Here is a 22,284-nt window from a genome sequence, read left to right on the forward strand (position 1 = left end):
TCATGATAGCAATTACGTTACATTCAAATAATTATCAGTAATTTGATATTAATTAAAATTTTAAAAATGTACCGTATTTTTCGTACTATAAGTCACACCTGAGTATAAGTCGCACCAGCCCAAAAATGCGCAATGAAGAGGAAAAAAAAACATATAAGTCGCACCGGAGTATAGGTCGCATTTTTGGGGGAAATTTACTTGATAGAATCCAACACATAGAACAGATGTGTCATCTTGAAAGGCAATTTAAAATAAAAATACAATAAAGAACAACATGCTGAATAAAAGTGTACAGTATGATAATGTTACATGATGCATGAACAACGAAATGCGAACGCGACGAGTTATTCAGATAACTATAGCATGAAGAACATGCTAACAAGTTTACCAAACCATCAGTCTCACTCTAAAACACCAAAATAACATGTGAAATGATATAATAATGTGTTAATAATTTCACACATAAGTTGCTCCAGAGTATAAGTCGTACCCCCAGCTAAACTATGAAAAATAAGTATGACTTATAGTCCGAAAAATACAGCATTTAAAAAAATGTTATAAAGGAGATAATAAGAACAAAACAAAGTTTAAAAAAAACAGAGTTAACCCCTTTCTACGGCACTTATTGAACTCTAGCCACCATTGATGGCGTTAGACGTCCATTGTGAATGGGATTGTTGAATGACTGAATGAGTCTGTCATCCCAGTTTGTATGAATTGGACGTCTGTGACAGCCAATGAGTTAAATACTAATATAAAAATAAAACCTCATAACTTAACCGCGGAAATGTGTAATCATGTTTGCAGTCTTGATTTCCAGTAAAAAATAGTCTGTCAAATTGGCTTTAGCAAAATTATGAAGGACAATTTATATTGTCTCTGTCCAGCCTTTCCCAATCTGTATTTGTTTAGTGGCAGGCTATTAATAACTTGTATAGATTATCATATGAAAGGCTTAAATTCCCCCTATGGGCTGATCTGCATCTAAAATGCTCAGCGCATTGTTAATGTGCATCAGTGGTGTATACAATCATTTGCGTGTTGCTTGCAGGAAACAGCTAATCAGTCTGATTTTGCAAATGCTTCAAACTGGATCATTCAAGTTCATTCAAGCCGCTTCGAGCCGCTTGGTATCAAAACCTCAGGCCTGCAATGTTTTGATAAGATATACTTTTAATTAGATGTTTTTTTTCCTATGGCAATCATATGTTCTTAACTCATTCTCTGCCATTGAAAACGATAGATGTCAAATACAGTGGTACCTCGACATACGATCGCTTCGACACACAATCTTTTCGACATCCGACGTCAAATTTGACTCGCTATTTATTTCTACATCCGACGACATGCTTGAAACACGGCGGTTAATGACAGCGCCGCACTTTTTTTGCTTTGCCGGAAGACGGATGCAAGGTTAGTGCAGGTGGTGAAAAAGGAAAAAGGTGACGCTTACCATTGAAATGAGGATTGAAATTATATGAGCGTGGTGTGTGCATCCGTGAACTGGCTCGACAATACGGCCGTAGAATGTCTACGATCTCGACGGTCCTCCTCCGACCTCTGTTCGCCAGTCTTCATAAGTAAAGGTGACAATTACTATTGTGGTAACATCGCCAAAGAAATCGCCATCTTCGTCAGGTTTGTAATCATTTATTCCATCAATTTGTGCAACACAACACACCTACTGTCTGCCACAATTGACGCCAGCAACAACACTTTAAAAGAGAAAGTAAAACCTCAACTGCACTCTCTATCTCACATGCACGTTAGCCACACAGTGCGTTCAGGTACAGCACACAAAAAAACGGTCACCAGATCAGAACCCAATTCGTTACATTATTACAGGATTTAATATTATAATATTATTTCGATTTTTATAATTTATTTGTTTTGTTATGTGTAATTTCCATTTGTAATAGTACTGGCAGTATTTATCAACTAATGTGCTCCCAAAAACGTATGAATACGTTCTTTTTAATTGTTTCAGTGGCCCAAAGATGCATTTATACGTCTTTTACATTTTTTTTCATAAGAGACATCTCTGGGTTCTGATTCAACTGAGCTCCAAAGCACAAAGCTGAAAATCCATTTTAAACCAATAAAACTGGCCACTGGAGGGCAGTAGCGCATTTGGTAAGACCCGCAACCCGATTCAACGGCAACGAAGGGCCGGGCGCCGGCAGAAGGATGCCAGGCGGCAGACGACCGAGCAGAACAACAGAGAGGACGCCCGGGATGCCATACGCTGGACGACCGAGCAGAACGACCGGGACCACCAGTGAAGAGGACGATGTCGTTGAATCCGTGCTGCTCGCCGAGCAGACCCGGCAGCGACTCAAAAAAATCCATATTTATGAGACAGGCAGCGATGAGGGAAAAGTTAACCCGGCTGACGCGGCCAAAACAGTGTAATCTTAGTTAGTTATGTGTAGGGATGGTCATCGAAATCCGATTCCAATTCGGAACCGGTTCCGAGTGTTTCGAGGCCTCGACATCACAATGAAAAAGCCTTAACGATCCCTTTAATGATTCTTAAAGACGTGTATTGCGTCGTGACGTGTGTTGTTGTCCAGACGCATCAAACTAACATGGCGCCAAGAACCACTCGCTCCAAAGTTTGACAACACTTCACCAGGAAAGAGTGTGAAAATGAAAGGTTACGACGGGTAAGCACGAGCATTGCAGCCATAAACATAACAATGACAGCACGTAGGTTCAAACGCTCGAAAGTGTGTCTTCACTTCACGAGGAAAAATTACAACAAAGCGACTTGCAGTCATTGCAAGGTGGAGATAACTGCATCAGGAGGGAATACGACTGCGGTGTCCTCACAGAGAGGCTAAGGCTCAGTCCTGGCTATACAGCTAGCTAAACTCCCAAATGACGATGCAGAAGACGTTGGTATAATTTGCTGACTTTCTTCAACCATCACTTGAAGAGTGAAACTAAGAATAGAAATGAAACAAATCAATTTCGTCCCCAATAACAAACAGGTTTGCATCAACGTAAATCAGCGATGATTAGCTGCTAATAACAGTAATAACAAATGGTTAGCATTCGTTCGCTAGCATTAGCACATCGTTCAAACCACTACACAACTGGATTTAAGTGTTCGATCGCGAGTGGAAACACAACAACAACAACACAAAAGATGATACATACAGGCGTTGCCTCTGTAGATATTAACATTAACAAAGAACGTTGGCTCGTAGAAGTGTTTCCCTCTCTCACTAACTCTCTCACTCACTTGGATGCGGCATTTCTTCTTTGGGTGTAAGCACGCTCTTCTTCACGTGAGCGCGTTCTTCTTCGCGTGAGGAAGCGCAAGGGCGCCCCCACTTGAGCGTGTAAGAGCCACAAAAACTAAAAGGCATGCAATTCAATGTAATGGTAAAATAATACACGTTAACTGCGGCCCGCGGCCCAAATACGGCCCGCCTCCACATGTGGTCCGGCCATTTTGAATTTATTTATTTTTTTCTCAATCGTGTTATTTATTTCCTGGCCTTTTCCTTGAAGAATTCAGAGAGGGTTATTTGGTTATTATCTATTTAATTAATAATGTTTTTATTATTAATTATTATTATTATAAAGAATCCAGAAAGGGTTATTTGATTGTGGCTTTCTGAAAAACAATAATTTTTTACATTTATGCACTTCTGCAATCGTCACACTTTTTCTGTTACAAACTGACCCCGGCCCCTCATCAGAGAAGGGAAAAGTTATGTGGCCCTCACAGGAAAAAGTTTGGGGACCCCTGCTTTAACACATATTGCCAAAGGCAGAACAACAACCTATCTGCCAATATATACCAATATTTTTTTATTTCTATTAGATAAATGTTTCAGTAAAATGTTACACATTCTTGTGTATTTGCCACTTATTGCCACAGTTAACATTGAGGCTTTGGGCCTCTTTTGATCTCATTGTGAGTTTGTAAGGTTGTGACTTCTGATTAAACAAACTCGATGCCAATCAAAACGTTTGTTCTTCTTTTTCCCCAAATTAGAATCGATAAGAGAATCGATAAAGAATCGAATCGTTAAGCAATATCGATAATGGAATCGGAATCGTAAAAATCCAATCAATTCCCATCCCTAGTTATGTGTAAATAAATTGTTACTTTGCTATCAAAAGCTCTATTTGTCTTGTTGTTTATGTTATTTTGTAAAAGGAAAACATTATTCAGATGTTTGGGATGTAACTAAAGCAAAAAATAAATAGCTGTGTTAAAGTCAAAGTTATGTTTGAAATGTATGCTTTCACAAAAACCTTAATTTCTTTTTTTTCATCAGAAATTGGAAAATTGCTCAAACTAAGCTATTTTCTAATGCTGATTTCTCAAGAATGGAAACAGATGTGAACTTATTTTTTGTTCCTGCTGAAAGAAGAGAGTCTAATCTTTCTTTTGGTGGGTTCCATGTTTATATAGCAATAGAACAGTATATTCTGTGGGCCTTGCAAAATCCGTGAGCGAAGGGGGTTGCACCGGTGAAAATGGCTGGGAGTGAATGAGTTAAGGTGGTTTTTCGGGCTGTGGAAAGAATTATTGGAATTATAATGTATTCTTATGGGGATAATCCTGTTCGACATACGACCATTTCGACTTACAGACAAGGTCCTGGAACAAATTAACTTCGTATCTAGAGGTACCACTGTATATTCAAACTAGGATGGCTGGCATTGAATGATCATGTTTCAGTTCCATTGACAGCAATAGATGTCCAATCCATTTGGACTATAATGGCTGTAAGCAATCGAATGATCCCTTCTAGCACCTCCAATCCAAATGGTTTGGACGTCAATCGTCGTTAATCACAGCCACTGATTTAAAGGTGAGAAAACTATTCAACCTGACGGAACTCCTTTGAGAAATAATCTAATTCAAGACGACTTGATAACAATACATGCTAACCCTCCCAGTCCAAATGGATTGGACTTCTATTTCCGTTAATGGCAGCCAGTAAGTTAATTTATAAAATAACATTAAAGTGGATAGAGCAATAGGAAGTTTGTTCATTTGCTTCCTTAGTTTGAGTGCTGTAAGTGGTATTTCGACAAACTTACTGCAGAGTCTATGTAAAATCAGCTCATATTCAAAGCAACTCTTTCTCGTCTATCTATCACCGTCAATGTCAGCCAATTAAGTCGACTAATGACCTGTAATTTAAACACTACTGTTCATGAGTGGCACACCTAAAATTAAACTCAACATCTGTCTTGCCGTGTTTTAGTATCATGTGACAGCAATATCCTCCCAAAGAGTTGCTACAATTATGATAACCATATGAACAATTTAGTGCCAGTGTAATACTGCACACATTCTTGTTTATGAACATTAAAAATGCATTGGTCTTCGAATCATTATGATGTAAATGTGAGTCTGTTAAGCGGCAGTATGTTTAGAGCACATTAAAAATGAGTGCAAATCCGTCAGGCAGACCTTGGAAATATAGTGTGCCGAATGTAATTGGAATAATACAGAATGGACCGTACTATTCAATGTACGGTCAACACCATACACATTGGAGTCGAGTCCAAATTTGAATAAGAGACAACCAATATGTTTACCGCACCGTATTCATTTGTTCACGCACAATGCAGCAGTGTTATCAAGAAGACAGCATGCGGCCCGTAATGAAAAGTGTACAAAATAGAAATAAATAATAATATAATCCCAAAGAAACACTTCCCGTCAGTTGAATTTGCAGGCACCAACTGCATATTTTCCGTATTTTGTGTCGATAAATGCACTATGTAAAATATTACACTCGCATAATTGATTTAAAAATCCAATCTAATCTAATTCATCCTTCTGCTTTAATATGAACGCGATAAAGCAGTGTAGTGTGAAATTTCAACCCTCAACATAATGACTTGGTGCTGCAGTGATTCGGACAGGAAAGGGGCTCGTTCTGCTCTGCAGATGCATAAAATGTCATCTAAAATTACAATACGAAGAAAGAATCCCCTTCGAGCTGTCAAGTGGTCAAAAGTATCTTAAAGTATGGAAGTATCAATATTGAAATAGTGTATCCAGATACGACATTTGATTGGAAAGGTATTAGGGCTGCAACTAACGATTATTTTTTATAATCGATTAATTTTTTCAAATACCTTCACAATTTAATTTGAAGTTGTTTTGGGCATGTTGTAGGTACCCGTGAAGACAAAATGGCTGTCTATTTTCTTCAAAAATAATATTTTATTACAGCTTGACTTAACTGTAGTCTACAACTGTAATGTTTTAAGTACATAAAACGTGTTAAAGTTTTAAATAAAGGTTCTGAGTCTGAAAAAAATAAAAATAATTTCTCAGTACACAAATACGAAAAGTCCTGTTCATTCAAATAAGAAAAACAACAACTAGACAACAAAATCGAATAAAGAGGAGGCAGACTGTAATGAATCGGTTTTGTTTTTCAAACAGTTGTTCATAAATACAAAACAAAACCAGTTTCAAAGCACATTTTCTTTTCTGACAATTTACAGTTTGAATGGGTTTTTGTGTTGGAAGGAAACTAAGCTGTTATGTGAATGGGTTCATGTGTTTCTTGTTTCTTTATAAAAAGAAATGAGACTTTACTATCTAACAATAACTCCAGTGCTACTATGATTCTCCAAAACAGAATACAAATGGACACCTAAGACACTGATTAGCATTATCGCTAACTAACTTAACGTTCTGTGCTAAGTAGTAATGTCTCATTAAGAAAGAGTACAAACAATGCAGTTGGCTTAATGTATTCACCTATGACAGAGGATTACTGGTTATAACAACACACACACACACACACACACGACTCAAGACAATTTAACTGTCACGTAAATACTACTGATTCAGCAACTAAACCTTAGTGTAGCAGTGAACTCTCTCTCGCTCTCTTGCTCTAATCACTGGCGCAGCCACACATTACACACAAACAAGGACCCAAACCGGACTGCTCATAGCTGCCAGCAAAAATCGATTATCGAATTCGTTGGCAACTAATTTATGAATCATTTTTAATCGATTTAATCGATTAGTTGTTGCAGCCTTAAAAGGTATCAACGCTCAGTTACAGTATTTGTTTTTGCACTTCCACAGTTCACCACATATTAGTTGTCATGGGATAAATTTGATATTGCACTACTCTTGGAAGTAATGTAATAGCAGATATTTTTGGATTTAACATCTTGTTAACTAATTGGCAGCTGGTGACGGTGTGAGACGTCATATCAACTTTGATCGGGATAGGCGAATGAACATTCATTCACCTCAGTCCTCCCACTTCAAATTGTTTGGGTGTCTATCTCTGTCGTTGGCAGCCAATGAGTTTAAGTTGAGCTTAATCTATCAAACGCCGTTTCTTTGCTGGTCTCTCCAATATTGGCCGGAGGCATTTTGCTCATGAGCATTCATAACATTCCACGAAAATTGAATGTGAATTGACGGAATTTGAATGGGCTCTGCAATACCAAGCACAAGGCCTGTGTAAATTAGCCTTGAATTTGCATTAATTGAAAAAAAAAAATCAACAGAACATCTCAGGCAGAACTGACTGCTAAGCACATTTCACACAGAAGGCTCATTTTACCAATTACAGTTGAGGCCATTCATGTTGTCTGCACCGAGAACAACAATTAAGCTGAACTCACGAAAGCATCACCTCTTATCAGCACATTTTCAGTAATTAAGTTATAGTGCCCCAACACGGGCAGTTTCATTGCTTTATTATAAAAAAGATAATTGGAAGGTTTCACCATGTCTCAAGAGTACACACTTAAGTATTACTGTTCTTCCCGAAGCAACACAAAAGGAAAAGCTGTTACAGAGCAGCCTAAATGTTATCTGATAAAATGTGTTACATAGCAGGGCCCCCATGTGTAACTTTTCTCTCCACTCTGTTGAGGCGCTACGCCTGGGCACTAAATCAATTTTATGAATTATTGTTATTATTTTAATGTGGATGATCTAAAAATAATAATACAAATCCAAGTTTTTGGGGTGAGATGAGGGGGGCAAAGACGGAACTCTATTTAAATGATTTATAAATGAATTGAAATTAAGTCACTTGATATTAATATACATACATATGGCGAAAAACACTCAGGTGACTTGAAGTTCCGCTCTGAGACCCCCAATTTGGCCAAATTTAAAAAATGGTCCTATATGCATGTGTGATACATCTTTGGAAAGCTTAAAGTCTCAATTTTCTGGGGGATGAAAATTTTTGAACAAGAGGGCATTGCTAAAAAAAAAAAAAAAAAAAAATTTAAACAGCAAACCCTATCTGGAGGTGAGAGCACGCGAGAGCAGAATTACAGACGCCATGACTTTAACGAGATATTATCGTGTACTTACCTTGTTTCGATCCAAAAACTTCATGCAGCATGTATCACCGAGTGTCAAGACACAGCTGTGAATGGCCACAGCTGGATTTTTTCGGGGATTTTATGGGTGAAACATGGCAATATAACAGGGTCACGATGCAGAAATCGCAGACATCAAGGAGGGGTCAAGATGTTCTTTTTAATATATTTACCCTTTTACATGTTGTTTTTCATTTTTTCTTTGTTTGGATCGATTATTTGTCTCAAATAACGGGGAAATGCAATAGTAACAAAAAAATACAATTAATCGATAGTTATGAGGTAGATATCCGTGACATTTTTACAGACACCATTTTTTTCATTGTGACATAATTTGTTTAAAATGTTAAAATATGCGAGTGAATAATTTTTTGAAGTCGTTTTTTTTTTTAAACTAAATATTAGACATCAATTAATGATTCTAAGCTAAAAATGACAGACATTTTGAATAATAAATATAATTAATTGCCTACGTTTTATGGCTGCGTTGAAACAAAAGAGGTTGCGCGACGTCTGTAAACGGGGGTTTTGAGGGTAAAACGGACAAATTAAAAATAGTTTGGGGGCTTAATGTGCCATGAATCTGCTATGGCTCTTTCAAACACAACATTTCTTTTTGTCACGAAGCGCGGGCGAGCAAGGTGGACCCAAATGCAGGGAAATGTAGGCGAGGCAGATAACGGTGCAAAAATGATTTAATTGAAGCCAACGAAAAACAAAGTACAAACAAAGGCTGTGATAATCCAAAGAAGGCACTAAAGCAAACAAAAACTGTCACCAACTAAAGACTGCTTTTCAAAAACTCACTTGAACACAAGGGCTTGGATAGGCGTGAATACTGTTGATGAGAACTTGACATGGACTTTGACGTTGACCTAGACATTTACATTGATAATGACGCAACAAGGGGTGACAAGAAACTGGGTCTTTATATACACACGCAGACAAGGGGTAACGAGACGAGGAACAGCTGGGTAACACAGGTGGATGCAGATTGCAGGATACACTGGGAGAACACACACAGGTGAAATCAATGGGTAATCACAGAGACAAGTCACACTAGGAAAAACCCAACACAAAACCTAACACTTTTGTCTTCAAATACAGCAGTTATTTTTAGGAGGGTTGCATGAGCAGAAACTACTTTTTCAGTCTTGTCTGTGTTTTTCGCCATATACATATACACTCACTGGCCACTTTATTAGGTATACCTGTCCAACTGCTCGTTAACACTTAATTTCTAATCAGCCAATCACATGGCGGCAACTCAGTGCATTTAGGCATGTAGACATGGTTTAAGAAAATCTCCTGCAGTTCAAACCGAGCATAAGTATGGGGAAGAAAGGTGATTTGAGTGACTTTGAACGTGGCATGGCTGTTGGTGCCAGAAGGGCTTGTCTGAGTATTTCAGAAACTGCTGATCTACTGGGATTTTCACGCACACCCATCTCTAGGGTTCATAGAGAATGGTCCGAAAAAGAAAAAATATCCAGTGAGCGGCAGTTCTGTGGGCGGAAATGCCTTGTTGATGCCAGAGGTCAGAGGAGAAGGGCCAGACTGCTTCGAGCTGATAGAAAGGCAACAGTGACTCAAATAACCACCCGTTACAACCAAGGTAGGCAGAAGAGCATCTCTGAATGCACAGTACGTCGAACTTTGAGGCAGATGGGCTATAGCAGCAGAAGACTACGCCGTGTGCTACTTCTTTCAGCTAAGAACAGGAAACTGAGGCTACAATTTGCACAAGCTCATCGAAATTGGACAGTAGAAGATTGGAAAAACGTTGCCTGGTCTGATGAGTCTCGATTTCTGCTGCGACATTCGGATGGTAGGGTCAGAATTTGGCGTCAACAACATGAAACCATGGATCCATCCTCCCTTTTATCAACGGTTCAGGCTGGTGGTGGTGGTGTGGGGAATATTTTCTTGGCACTCTTTGGGCCCCTTGGTACCAATTGAGCATCGTTGGAACGCCATATTATATATATATATATATATATATATATATATATATATATATATATATATATATATATATATATATATATATATATATATATATATATATATATATATATATATATATTCTGGTTATGACCACCAATTACATTCCAAAGTTGATTTTTTTTTTGTTTTAATTATGTTTTTATTAATTTCATAGTATTTAACATATTGCCTGCCATTGACAAAGAAAGATGTGCAGTTCATTTAAACTGGAGGACTGGCTGTAAATGCTCATCTTTCAGTACCATTGACAGTGCTATACAAACAAATAATTGGACGTCTAGCGCTGTCAATGGCAGCCAATGAATTCAATGTGTGAAACTTGTTTTGAGCTTTCTGTCTTTTGTCCGTCTTCCAACACATCAACACAGAGCACCTGTCTCAAACAATGCACTAACAATAAATTTACGATAGAGAAACGATCGTCTGAAGGTATTAGGGTGGCCCTAAGCCTTTATCTTATCAAGTTTCAGCCCTATACACATGGGAATGGGGGGAAGGGACAAAAGGAAGCCAAGCAATTAATTGTCTTCTCTGCTTGGCATCTCATTTCAGCAGCCCAGAAGGTCTATTACAGGAGCAAGACAGTCATTAAACCTCAACAATAATCACTGCTGAGCTATTCCTTCATCCTTTGTGCTACTTCACCGTCTCCTGGTTAATGACACTAAACTGTGTCAGCTTCACTCACCAATACCAGTTTTGATACACAAAATCACTTCATAGGATGTAAATGCATTTTTATTGCTGTCAAGTAATCAATGAACCAACCAATCAATTACAAGCCACAGAGATATTCACCCCCCCAAAAAAACATACAGCTCATTACCCTGTAAAACTCTATATACTGTATACTGGACTATAATGGACAATAATGTAAGTAAGTCAAATGTATTTATGTAGCTTTTTTCCCAGACAAAAATCACAGTGAAAAATTAAAACATAAAAAACATTGAAGACAAGTAAGCTTTATAATGCCCAACCTTCCTGGTATGGCTCCCTATAACACTCTAAAGTTTATTTAGTTTATGTTTTATTAATTAAATAATTATTTATTATAAACTTCATACTATTTAACTCATTGCTTGCCAATGACAACGACAGACCTCCAATTCATTTCAATAGAGATGACTAGCTCATGTTCCATTGCCATTGACGGCGTTAGACGTAATTTTGACTGGAAGGGGCTGCCATGACTTCCATGTTAATTTAAGAAGGGGTGAAAGTGGGCCAAAACGGGCTGGTACGCCGTTTCGGTAAAAGATTCGGGGCCGGAACTGGGCGTAGCAGTGTTTTGATCCTGAAAATATGATGGCAATTGTTAACCATGTTAAAAAAAAAAAAAACTGTCAGGCAGCCACAAAGGCATCTCCAAGAAGAAAACAATCGAAGAATATCAGATTTACAGACACAAGTGTTAACAACAAGTTTAATAATGTACTTGTGTAGTGTCATTCGTCTTCACCGATATTTGTTAATTTATTCATTCCGTGGAGTTCTTCCCAGCGTCTCTCTGTGTTATTGCATCAGAGTCTGACAAGTCGCAAGTGCGCAGCAAACCACACTGGACTCAGTTGTCCATTCAATTGGCTGACATACTGACCTGCATGGATAGTTAGCTCTGATTGGTCAATGCATGAATGACTCCATTAATTAATTAAAGGTAAATATTATTAATTGATAATTACTGCAATAAAAAAAAGGGAAATTCAAGGGAAAATGTATCAAATCTTTAAAAGTAAGGAAAGAGTTAAAGAGGCTTATTGTATTTGCTCTGATGGGGAGTTTCGTAACATCTTCCATGTTCATGTGCGCTTTGGACTTACTGTATGCTTGTTCATTTATGTTAGGCTACTTATTTATTTCTGTATAATTCAGAAAAGTCAATGTTTGCTTTATCTCTTCAAAATACCGTATATTCAATTTCTCTGTGCATAATGTAGGCCATTTGTATTTATTTTTGTTAATGTATGTGCCTTTTTTTTATCTTATCTTTATTATTTAAAAAATAATAATAAATATTTTTTTTATATTATCTTCAATTTTAGTGTACATCCTATGTTCTTAAGTAGTTATAATTGAGGTTTTGCATTTAGATGTGAGGAAATGAGCCAAAAATAATAATAATAATAACAAATGAGGAGCTGGAGGTCGGGGTCAGTGGTGTTTTTGTTATCTATTATTTTGCAAATCATTGAAAAAACACAATTTTGAATGAAAATCGGTTTCTCGTGTATGCCTTGTTAAACGCACTAGGCTAATGCATGTGTAAAACCTATTGTGTTTTATTGTGTGTCATTGGTATAACTGTGCCAAAAGCGGTTTTCTTGGCATTTTGGTGGTTTAGAGGTTTGCAACCCTTAAATCTGGGTCTTTTCCTGTACATTTTGGGACACTTGTTGATGATTTGGGGGTAAATTGGATCAGTTGAAAAAAGACAGACTAAAAAAAAAAAAAATAAATAAAAAAAATAAATAAAAAAATAAAAACTTGAAATTTCAGACCATGAGACGCACCCAACAAATGTTAGAAGAAAATATTTTCATAGACAAGTAGTCCCCGGGTTACGACGTACTCAACTTACGTGATTTCGACTTTACGACGCCTGTCTCGTCGTTCTTTTTCTTTTTTTTTTTTTTTTTTAATGTTGACTTTTGTTTTGTGATGCATGCTTTTATTTTGGCGCAATCAGCGTAGAGCAGGTTGCACTTCCGCACGCGAGAGCATTTACACACCGCCCATTCCAAGCAAATATAAGGGAGGGCGCAGCCTAGTGAAGAGACAGCCTGCGCGCACATTTGTTGCTTGTGAAGCATCCATAGGCGACGACTGTATATAACACCTTTTGTGCTGTTTATTCTGCATTTTTAATTGTGGTCAAATACTTGGGACAAGTTTATATGATTGTTTTTGATGATGTGCGGATGCTAACTGATACATGCTAATCGTTTGTTATTGCCGTTTCAGCCGCTACTTGTAAACGCAAATTTTGAATTGGTGTTATTGAAGATGAGACTGGTTTAATACATATTATTTTAGTTGCATTCAGCATGTGTTGATGTATTGAGCTGCTGAATAAAGTCAGCAAATGACATGGACATCTGACATTGTCATTTCGAAGCTTAGCTCGCTTTCTAGCTAGGACTTAACTCAAACGTCTGGGCGAGGACAATACAATGACTATAGTATTAATACATGTTTTTGGATAGTTTTTTTTTTTTTTTTTTTTAATTTAGACATTGTTTTGTGGTATTTAAAGAGTTAATTCCGACTTACACGGAAATTCGGGTTACTTCGCCAGCGTAGGAACAGAACTCGTTTGTAAACCAGGAACTACCTGTTCAAGCCACATTGGCCATTAATGGCGGTCATCGAGTTCAGTGAATGCCCTAGAAAGGGTTAATGTATCGCATCAAATAAATGCTGATATCACTCAGGCATGCCATTGACTAAAATAGATGATTTACCTCCAGGCTACATGTTGCGACAGCTCCTGGGAGATGAATTTGATTAAGCTCAATGAACATGTCCACACAAGCAGACAAAATTGTCAGTAGCGAGTGAGTGCATTGTTGCATGGGTTTTACCCCCCAGTGATAATAGACGGGCGGATGGGGCAGGTGCTGGCAGAGGTCTGAGGAGGGAAGATGATCCAGGCCTGGTTTGTGTGCCAGATCCCGTCCTTGCAGTTATGAAGGGGAAACTAACTGATGTGACAGTGATAAATGAAGCATCCCTACGTCCCCAACCGCCACTTTTATGCCTCTTCAAACTCCAGTCTTCTTCCCAACCCACCCACTATTTTCTTTTTGGTACCATCAACCCTTCAAGTCTTCTTTATTCTTACCTACTGAGAGCTATGCAGCTTTCAGTTTCCACTCTGTGTCACATATTTTTAACTTTGACTGTTTTCAACTTGCGGTGGTCTTTCACGTCTCTAACTTCATTCACCTCTCGCCTCTCTTTTTGCTTGTGAAGTATTGGAATGCCTTCCTCCAGAATATGAATCATGGTGGATCGTGGTCCAATGAAAATCTTGCATTTCTCATGTTCTCCTGTACGTCCTGTTAACTGGAACTAAATAAAACTAGCCTTAGAAATGACAGAATACTGATTTAGGTGCTATCATTACTATTATTATTTTTTATTGGAGACAAGAGATAGCACAATACACACAGATGGAATTATGTGACCACAATCTTTTGTCATCACTTGCAATCCTCCAGTTCGTTTAATACACTGTTTAAATTAATAAATCAATGTAGTATTTACGGTAAAATACCAGCAGCTTTGTTTACTAATTTTCTGCTAGTTGTTTTTTTTCAAATACGGGATAAGCATTAAAACACGTGAACAAAACAATATAATGGTTTGGTAACCATAAATTTTACGGTAGGATTCTAAACTATAAAATCATGATACTATAACTTAGTGTTGTTATTTATACAAGCGTAAGTCTTGTTGCTCATGTTGTTGGTGGTGTGTAGACTCTCATTTTTTATCTATTTCTTGTTTATTCGTGGATGGATCAGCTAAATTTGGTCGATATATTCTACGTATGTACACCCACGGCAAAGGTTTTGAGACACAGCACTATTCAGCTGAATGAGAAAGTGACCAAGGGTGTAAAAAAATCGATCGTGTGGACCGATTTTCCCAATAATCTATGTGTCAGGCCTGATGAACTAATTGCGGATCTTTTTTGCCTGTTGACTGAGAGTTAGCCAGTAGAAGGCAGGTTTGCTCTCTGCCACAGCCTTCAAATCTGTAGTTTGCCATTTTTCTTAACCTAACACTTAAAAACTGTACAGTGCTTCGGCAACCGCATTTTACAGTAGATTAAACGATTGCTCGTAAAAAATATGTGTTTGTCACCCCTGCCCTCGGCCATTATTTTGAATGTGTGGAAAATGTGTGTAATGAAAATTTGGTATGTAAGAAAGCCCACAATTATTGCACCCACCATGTGTTTTTATTTGCTTCTTTTGATCTTGTTGCGCCAACGATTATTGAGTTTGCATGTCCATGCAATCATTCACCCCAAATATCACTACAGTAGCTGCTTGTCTCTTTGTGAGCAAACCATACGTCGTGAGAGTCTTACTTTCTTTAGGGAGGCATTTTTTCTTTACCCTGCCATTTTGACAATAGGAATAATCATTCAATAAACTTTTCACTTCTAGGATGTTGACATTAATCTCTACTGCTGATGATTTATTACTGCTCATCTTTTACTTTCCACCAAATGCCAGAAATACTGCTATGGATGCACTATTGTTTGGTAACAGGAGCTTGTTAATGAAAGCAACAGCTCTGAGAATTTTTAAGTGACGGTTTGGTAAATTATTTAGTGCAGGAGGGTCATTGTTGTGATGGTTTGTGTCAGAGGGCCATTATGTTGGCCAACCAAGAGAAATGTTTAACTCATTTGACTTCCATTGTGTTAGACATTCAATCCATTTTGACTGGGGTAGGTGGGCAAATGAACGTTGAACTAGGACTGCCACCATTAATTGACCAATCAATTAGCAGATGAATCATCATCTATTTTGATTGTCAATAAGCCGTAAAGAGACATTGTTGACCTCAATCCTTTTTTGTTTAGTGTTTTAATATTTTTTTCACATCTTGCTTTAGACTGTCAATCCATTTTGACTGGGGTAAGAGGTCAAATGAACGTTGAACTAGGACTGCCACTATTAATTGAATTATCAATTAGCAAATGAACCATCATCTATTGATTGTCAATAAGCCATAAAAAAACATTGTTGACCTCAGTCCTTTTGTATTTAGCGTATTAATATCCAAATTTCCCCATTTCCCCCTTTTTCTTTTAAGGAGAAAAGAGTCAATATTTACTCTTTTAATTAAATTTTATTAATTTATTTTAATTAAACAAATACTTATTTTTGTTTTTACTCTTACTTTTTTACTATAAGCGACTGGTGGCCACATTGTATGATGAGATATTTCCACCCAAAAAAATAACTTATTGGCCTATAAAATTCCTTATATTAGCCAGACTGGACTACAGTGGTATGAAAAAGTATCTGAACCTTTTGGAATTTCCCACATTTCTGCATAAAATCACCATCAAATGTGATTATCTTTGTTAAAATTACACAGATGAAAAAACTGTCTGCCTGAACTAAAACTACCCAAATATTTAAAGGTTTTCATATTTTAATGAGGATAGTATGCAAACAATGACAGAAGGGGGAAAAATAAGTAAGTGAACCATCAGAATTAATATTTTTCTTTGACAGCAATAACTTCAACCTGATGCTTCCTGTAGCTGCAGATCAGTCTGGCACATCGATCAGGACTAATTTTGGCCCATTCTTCTCTACAAAACTGCTGTAGTTCAGTCAGACTCCTGGGATGTCTGGCAGGAATCGCTGTCTTTAGGTCATGCGACAGCACCTCAACAGGGTTCAAGTCTGGACTTTGACTTGGCCACTCCAGCATGTATTTTATTCTTCTGAAACCATTCTGATGTTGACTTATTTCTGTGTTTTGGATCAGTGTCTTCTTGAAGAATCCAACACCTTTTTTAGCTCAGGTTTTCCTGCAAAACACCCTGATAAACTTTTGAAGTCATTCTTCCATTAATGATTGAAGCGTCACGGTGAAGATGAGGTGTTGATGTTGGTGCGCTGTTCCATTTTTCCTCCACACATGACGTGTGTTACTCCCAAACAATTCAACTTTGGTTTCATCAGTCCACAAAAGATTTTGCCAAAGCTTCTGTGGAGTGTCCAAGTGCCTTTTTTGCTAACATTAAACGAGTAACAATGTTTTTTTAGACAACAGTGGCTTCCTATGTGGAGTCCTACCCATGAACACAATTCTTGGCCATAGTTTTACATATAGGTGATGTGTGCACAGGGATGTTGGACTGTGCCAATGATTTCTGTAAGTCTCTAGCAGACCCTGTAGGGTTCTTGTTTTACCTCTCTGAGTATTCTGCGCAGAACTCTTGGCATCATCTTTGATGGACCAAACTCTCTCCATTTGTAGACAAGTTCTCTGAATGTCGATTGATGAACATCCAGACTTTTGGAGATGATTTTGTATCTTTCCCAGCTACAAATCAACAATCCTTGACTGCAGGTCTTTAGACAGCTCTTTCGACCGGACCATGATGTACACCGGACAATGCTTCCCATCAAGACATTTCTTACCAGGTGTGTGTTTCATGGTGGGCAGGGCAGCTTTAAACCACTCATCAGTGATTGGGCGCACACATAACTTAAATTGTTTGGTAAAAATTAGTTTCAATTGCTCTTTAAGTCTCCTTAGGCAGAGGGTTCACTTACTTATTTTTTCCCCTTCTGTTATTGTTTGCATGTTATCCTCATTAAAATATGAAAACCTATAATTGTGGGGTGGTTTTAGTTTAAGCAGACACTGTATTTTCATCTGTGTTATTTTGACAAAGATCAAATCACGTTTGGGTGATTTTATGCAGAAATGTGAGAGATTTTAAAAGGTTCAGATACTTTTTCATACCACTGCATAAGCTGCATCGCGCAAAAAAATTGTCCGAAATTACAGTAAATTAAGAAAAGAAAAAAAACAACCTGTAAATACTCAATTTTAAATTAATGTATCAAATTTATTTGGTTAAAAAAAGAGCAAAACAGTTAATATTCTCCCATATCTGGATTACTGAAATTTTTAATAATTTTTGGGTGAAAAAATTCATATTGGTTTCGACTTCAAAGGACCTTCGCGCACCACACAAAATGATACTGTGGGACTGATCTGGCACCCTAGTTTGACACTGCTGAGTTAGTAGATCAAAATGAATTTTTTCTAGTTAATTATCTCATTTACTAGAACTTTTTTCCGGCTCCCCCCTAACTTTACAACACCATACTACCCCCAGCTACACAAACACACACTCATTAGTGCGGCATAATTTGTCAAAAACAAACTTTTCCCCCTTGATCTAATAAAAGAACATTTTGTTTGGCAGTACTCTGATACTTCTGTTTTTATGTCAGCATGAAGCATTTTGAATCGCTTCTAAACAACGTATGCACATTTCTGGCTGCTCTGCCAATGTTTCTTAATTTTATGTCAGAAAAGTTATACCCTAAGGTAGACTAAATGTCAATAGATGCTCCCAGAAAACAAACACAAAAACTGCTTCATAGCCAAACCAGGTTTTTGCTCTTGAGCTGATCTAGGGTTTAGATTTGAAAAGTGGCTTTGAAAAATGTGTCGGTCTGTGGAAAATTTGGGTCAAGCTCATCAAGCAATAATAAGCAGTGCGCCAGTCACGGTACTGAAACCTCACAGCTGCATGCATTTGTTCCCAATAGAGAAGGTGACCGAGCTGGCATTTGCTGAAGAGAAATGATAAAAGAGTGCGTGAAATCTCCAATGGGAGCTATTTAAACGCAATCATACCGAGCGCTGATTTACATTTCATGATATCGTGCATTATGTACTGCCTTTCTAATGAGAAACCAAATGTAATGAGTCTAAAGTTAAACAGCTCTCAGCAAACAGTTGCATTTCTGAAACGAAAATGTTTTTTTGATAAACTACTCCTGACGTACGGTTGGGTATGAAGATGATACATTACAGTTTAATGACAAATCAAATCAGTTTTTTACCATCTGTAAGTGTGCACCTTTGAGCCTGACTGGCCTTAAAGGTGCCTGCGGACCAGAGCGCTTCCCTAATGGACCTTAATGGGTTTTATAGTGCGGTGCAGACTTCTAATGGGGCAGTATGTCTGATGGGGATGCTCCTCTCTGGACCATTTCGAGGTTCCTAATGTGACCCGAGGAGAAGGATACATAATGTATCAGTAGTTTCTCTCACTGAGGGTTAAATAAAGTGAAAATAAAATACACAGAAAATGAGGGTTAAGAGAATTTGCGAAAGTATGGGCAGGGGGGGGAAAAACACCAAAAAAGACTAACTTTTTGGCTGTCACTGAAGGCGCAAGATGTCAATCTATGTGGACTGGGAGGGGCCAATTAACGTTCGTTCAGTCATGTTGATTTTGGGTCACTTCTTGTTCATTAAGGCCATTTCTTGGTCATTTCTTGTTGATTTTGGGGCATTTCAGTTTTTTTTTAATTTTATTTTTTTTATTTGTCAACAGTAATACTGCAATTTTTGGACAATAAGCCATACCCACCAAATATTACAGGAAAATATTATTTTCCATATATAAGCCATTTAAACATTTTTTTTCATAGATACAAGGTTCAAAGTGTATGCTTATTGTCTGAAAATTACAGTACCGTAATTTTCGGACTATAAGCCGTTACTTTTTTCCCCTCATTTTGAATCCCTCGGTTTATAGTCCTGTGCGGCTTATTTGTTGATTTATTTATTTATTTATTTATTAGTTATTAGGTAACACTTTATTAGACAGTGGCGTCATAAAAGTGCCATAAGAGCGTCATAATTATGGCATGACACTATCATGGGCATTAATGAATGCTTATGACAGATGTCATTAAGTGTCATCTAGCAAATTATGTCACTAACTTTATTTATGTCCCGCTCGGCTCTTTTACATCCACTCAAAAGTAAGATAATTTGCCGGATGAAACAAAATGACATCAGTCATAATCATTCATTAATGCTCATGTCATAATTATGATGGTCTTATGACAGTCTTATAGCGCCACCGTCAAATAAATTGTGACCAAATACCATAACTAGCAATTATTGAAACAACTGGAACAGTAACTAAAGAAATAATTAGCACAGAACATAAATGTTCATTGTTATTTACATCTGCAGCGCTGCAATGCATGCGAAGAGGCATGTTGGAAGACAAACAGTGATGGCCAAATTAAGCTTCTTGAAGCAATGAAGCTTTACAGCTAATTGGTTCATAGCTTCATGGTGGTTCAATTGGTCTTATGACAGTCTTATGATGCTGTTGTGAAATAAAGTGTTATTGGTCAATATCTTTTGGTGTAAATATTCCATAATATAGTAAGGACATCTGCGGCTTATTGTCCAATACGGTTTATCTATGAACAAATGCTGTTTCCGTGTCAAATTTAGTGGGTGGCGGCTTATAGTCAAGTGCGCCTTATAGTCCGAAAATTACGGTAGTTTAAATAGATTGGATGTCAGCTAGTGAAAAGCAAATGCAAATTCACAGCAGAAGGACGAAAAGAGAAAAAAATTGACATCTCTCATCGTCATTGGCACTAAAAGAGTTAAAGCTGCCAGAAGAAGAAAAATACCATGCTGTATTATTGAGGGACACTTTGGTGCTAAGCTGCTTATTGATAAAAGCAGTAATCTGCCTGGCAGAAGGTAAGGAGGCTGGGATGTGTGCTGATATAATATCGCAGCTGAGGGGAACGCCATCAGAAAGCTGAGCCTTCACACAGCTTTACCTAAAGGACTTGCTTATTTGATTTGAATTTTTTTTTTTTTTTTTTTTTTTTGAGCGGGAGTGAGACATGTGCCAATAAGGAGAAAATAAAAACAGCCACCCTGACATAAAGATAGTGTGACAATCAAAATATCATGTATTTTCAGCTAGGTTTAAATTTGCTCAGCTTTCAGTGCCATTGACAGGGATAGGGGGGATTGATATAATCATCAATTATAAAATACTTTAGGTCTATAATTGGGGACAGTCACTAATGACATATATTTTAATATGAGTCAGTAACTACACTGCGAAAACACACCTCCTTAAAACTAGTTAAATTCCTTTCTTTTCAGTGTGAATCCACTAGAAGTAAGTTAGAAGTAAGTAAAATTATTTGCCAGTGTTTCAAGTAACTTTGATCTGATTTCTTGAAATATGAAAAATAGCCAACAGACTTATTTTAAGCAATATATTAGTATATTTAACCTCTCTAAAAGCTTGTTTGTCAGTATTGTGCTGATTTCAAGAATAGATATTGTTCAAAACATTATTTGAAAGCAAATGTTTCTTGATTTAGGAGAAAAATGACTTTTCATGTATGGGCTTAATAAGAACAAAATAGTATTATTTACTTAAAGTAAATTGAAAAATCGAATGTATTAATCTGTTAACTGGTCTAACACTCAAAACAAGATGGAGAAAATTATTTGACTAGATTTAAGAAAAATAATCTGATTAAGACATTCAAAATTTGCAGTGTATTTCATAGTAATCCCACTTTTGAAAGGTTTTAGGTTTGAATCTCAAACTTATGTACTGTAAGGTTTCTCTTGTTTTCTGTTTGCATGGCTTTTGTCTGCTTATTCATCATGGCTTCTTTCAAGTTAAAACTCAAATGCTCAGTAATTAACGGCATGGAATACGATACATACATTTGGAGAAATTGTCCTCGACATTACTCATTACAAAAAAAAAACAAAAAAAAATACAGTATAAAAATAGGCACGATACCGCTATGAGAAACAATGCTTCTTTTTTTAAAATGTCTTTTTAATGACAACATCTATCGAACCAGCCTCTCTGTGGCTTGGTTGATACTTTTAGCAGATGCTAGCTAACATCTTAGATGATCACAAGCTCTTGTGGATAGTGTCAGTTTAACGAAAAATCAGCCCTGTCACCTTAAATGACAATATAAGCAAAGAAAAGCCACAAGGTGTGTCTGTGTCTACAGCTTTTCTCTTAGTAAAACAGCATAAGATGAAACTGCACCACTGATGTAAGCTCTCAGCACTTCACATTTCATTTTTTAATGTGATAACATTGTGGTGAAAGAGAAAATACCCAATGACTGACAGGCTGTAAAACGTCAACAGATGTTGAAGCTCTGTGACATAACTTTACAGATGTTGTTTCATGTACGCCATCCCATCTCACATCAGGAAGAACAGATTGACCAAAATATATAATGAAGTAGCTGCCAAGTAATGTGACAGATGTTAGCCCGGTGCCCTTTACCTTATTATTAACAACGCTACTCTTGATGCTGGCTTTTGTTTCGA

At 37.2% G+C, this 22,284-nt stretch overlaps 1 protein-coding gene across 1 annotated transcript in view; it reads right to left on the bottom strand.

Moving 5' to 3' along the window:
• The window catches only part of pcdh1a (protocadherin 1a), a 138,653-nt gene that overhangs the window by 100,155 nt on the left and 16,214 nt on the right, over positions 1 to 22,284 (bottom strand). The window lies entirely within an intron of this gene.

The sequence above is a fragment of the Corythoichthys intestinalis genome, chromosome 18 (assembly GCF_030265065.1).
Source record: "Corythoichthys intestinalis isolate RoL2023-P3 chromosome 18, ASM3026506v1, whole genome shotgun sequence".
NCBI classification, from domain to species: domain Eukaryota; kingdom Metazoa; phylum Chordata; class Actinopteri; order Syngnathiformes; family Syngnathidae; genus Corythoichthys; species Corythoichthys intestinalis.